A 3,491-nucleotide genomic window follows, 5' to 3' on the forward strand; every position below is an offset into this window, starting at 1 on the left:
CCCGGTCCCGCCGGGATGCGATCCCAGCGCGGGCGGATGGGGAGGCGCAGGGAGGAGGCACCTGGAATGCTGAGACTCCGTGGCGAGGTGTCGTTCCAAGCCCTCCTTCCCAAAATCTGGCTGCTCCCTGTCCTGGCTTCTCCCTGTGCTCGGTGTTGTTTTTCCCTGGGTTCTCCTTGTCCTGGATTCTCCTTGTCCTGGATTTTCCCTGTCCGGGATTCTCCTTATCCTGTTTTTCCCTATCCTGGGTGTTGTTTTTCCCTGGATTCTCCTTATCCTGCATTTTTCCTATCTTGGATTCTCCTTATCCTGTTTTTGCCCTATCCTAGGTTCTCCTTATCCTGGATTTTCCCCATCCTGGGTTCTCCTTATTCCGGATTTTCCCTATCCTGGATTTCCCCTATCCTGGATTCTCCTTGTCCTGGATTTCCCCTATCCTAGGTCCCGTTTTTCCCCGGATCCTGATTTCCCCTGCGTTCCAGGAATTGTCCCCACCGGGTTCCAGGTCCCCTCCCCAGGACGGGGCCGGGATCCTGCGGGAATGTGGGAATGCAGGAATTCCATGTGGGAATCCTAGGATCTGAGATCCTGCAGGAATTCCATGTGGGAATGCAGGAATTCCATGTGGGAATGTGGGAATTCCATGTGGGAATCCGGGATCCTGCAGGAATTCCATGTGGGAATGTGGGAATTCCATGTGGGAATCCTAGGATCTGAGATCCTGCGGGAATTCCATGTGAGAATGTGGGAATTCCATGTGGGAATTTGGGAATTCCACGTGGAAATGCAGGAATTCCATGTGGGAATCCTAGGATCTGAGATCCTGCAGGAATTCCATGTGGGAATGTGGGAATTCCATGTGGGAATTCCGGCTTGGGCCAAGGCAGATGGAAACGGCTCCTGCCACCAATCCTGGGACAATTCCTGGAGCCGGGAAGGAAAAAGGGAAGGGAAAAGGCAAAAAAAAAAAGGGGGAAAATTGGAGGAAAAAACGGGGGGGAAAGGGAAAAATGGGGGAAAATTGGGAGAAAAAAATGGAGGGGAAAAGAGAAAAAAGTGGGGAAAAAAAAGGGGGGAAATGGCAAAAATAAAAAAGAGGGACAGAAGAGGTGACCCCCCAATCCCGGGGACACCAATCTGTGGGATGGGGGATTTTTGCAGCTTTTGGGTCAAACCCCCTCAATTTTCCCACTTTTTTTCATGGAATGTGGACGGGGATGGAGCGAGGATGCCCCGAAAGGGCCGGGCCGTGGATTTTGGGGTGGCCCCAGAGGCGGATTTAACCCGGGAGGGTCTGGGGAGGCGGGAGCAGGGCTGGGAATATCCCGGGAGAGGAGGAAAAACAGGGTGAGAAAAACTCAGAAAAAAACCCGAAAAAACTTCCTTTCCCCATTCCCGGCCCCATTCCAAGCGGGAACGGGAGCCCGGAGCCGGCAGCTCCCGGCCCGCCCCAGCAATTTGGGATGGCCAGATCCCAAAAATAAAAATGGGAAAAGGATGTGCCAGCACGTCGGGATCTCAGAGAGGATTTTTTTTTGGGATATTCCCCCCTCTCCTACGCATCCCAAAAAACCCTAAAAACCCCACAGGGAAGCGGGAGTGGATTTGGGATTTTATTTTTTTTTAATTTTTGGGGGATATTTTGGGATATTCTACCCCTCACCTCCGGGAATAAAGAGCTGGAAAGGCCCCTGGGAAGCTGCTTTTGTTTTGGGTTTTTGTTTTTTGGGTTTTTTTTTTTAATTTATTTCTTTGAAAGAATGGAAAATGTAATGACAGGCTCTGAATGAAGAGGATAAAAGGAAGCAGCTGGAAAGGCCCTAAATAGAGAGAAATCCACCCCAAAAATAAAACAGGATGAGAGGGAACAGGGGGTGAAAAGGGGAAGGGAAGGATTTGGGATCCCTTTTCCAAGCCCCATCCCCGGGACCCCAAAGCAGAGGATCCCAAAGCTGAGCGTCCCCGGGGATCCAGAGCATCTGCAGAGACCCCAGATCGGGGCTTTCCTGGGGACCCCAAACTCGGGCATTGCCAGGGGATCCCGAGCATCCCCGGGGAGCCCAAATCGGGGAATCCCTGGGAATCCCAAATTGGATCATTCCAGAAACCCCAAATCTGGGAATCCCCGACCTGAGCATCCCTGGGGACCCCAAATTGATGAATCTCTGGGAATCCCGAATTGGAGCATTCCAGAAACCCCAAAATCAGGGAATCCCGAATTGGAACATTCCGGAACCCCCAAATCTGGGAATCCCGGACCTGAGCATCCCTGGGGACCCCAAATTGATGAATCCCTGTGAGTTCTGAATTGGAGCATTCCAGAAACCCCAAATCTGGGAATCCCCGACCTGAGCATCCCTGGGGACCCCAAATTGATGAATCCCTGTGAGTTCTGAATTGGAGCATTCCAGAAACCCCAAATCTGGGAATCCTTGGGAATTCCGAATTGGAACCTGTGGGGATCCCTGGGCACCCCAAACCAGCTCATCCCGAGGTATCCAGAGAATTCCCAGGGACCCCAAATCAAAAATCCCGGACCTGAACATCCCTGGGAACCCCAAATTGGAACCTCTGGGGATCCCAAACCGGAGCATCCCGGCCGATCCAGCTGTGGAATTCCAGCTGTGGAATTCCAGCCTGTCTGGCCAAGAGGCGCCGCTGCGCTGCTGCCCGGGAGCCGGGAAAATCCTTCATCCCAAAAAACCCCAATCCCAAAAAATCCCCAGTCCCCAAAAAACCCCAATCCCAAAAATCCCAGATTCCCAGATCCCCAAAAGTCCCCAATCCCAAAAGTCCCCAATCCCAAAAATCTCCAAAATCCCCGATCCCAAAACCTCAAATCCCAAAAAATCCCCTATCCCAAAACCTCCAATCCCAAAAAATCCCTGATCCCAAAAAAACCCTGACTCCAAAAGTCCCCAATCCCAAAAATCCCAAAAAACTCCAATCCCAAAAATCCCCGGTCCCAAAAAATCCCTGACCCCAAAAGTCCCCAATCCCAAAAATCCCCAAAATCCCCGATCCCAAAAACTCCAATCCCAAAAGTCCCCAATCCCAAAAAATCCCTGACCCCAAAAGTCCCCAATCCCAAAAATCCCCAAAGTCTCAAATCCCAAAAACTGCAATCCCAAAATATCCCCAATCCCAAAAAATCCCCGACCCCCAAAAATTCCTGATCCTAAAAATCCCCAGCCCCCAAAAATCCTCGACCCCAAAAAAAATCTCAATCCCCAAAATCTCTGACCCCAAAAAACTCCGATCCCAGAAATTCCTGACCCCAAAATCCCTGATCCTCAAAAATCTCCAACACCCAAAATCCCAAAAAAATCCCAAAAATCCTCAATCCCAAAACCTCCTGATCCCCAAAAACCCCGACCCCAAAAGCTCCTCAATATATTTATATTTTTCCAAGGTATTTTATTTTCTTTTCAGCTGCTTCTGGAAAAAACATCCCGCTTGTTTTTTTATTTTATTTTATTTTATTTTATTTT

This window comes from Geospiza fortis, unplaced genomic scaffold (assembly GCF_000277835.1).
Source record: "Geospiza fortis unplaced genomic scaffold, GeoFor_1.0 scaffold248, whole genome shotgun sequence".
Classification (NCBI taxonomy): Eukaryota; Metazoa; Chordata; class Aves; order Passeriformes; family Thraupidae; genus Geospiza; species Geospiza fortis.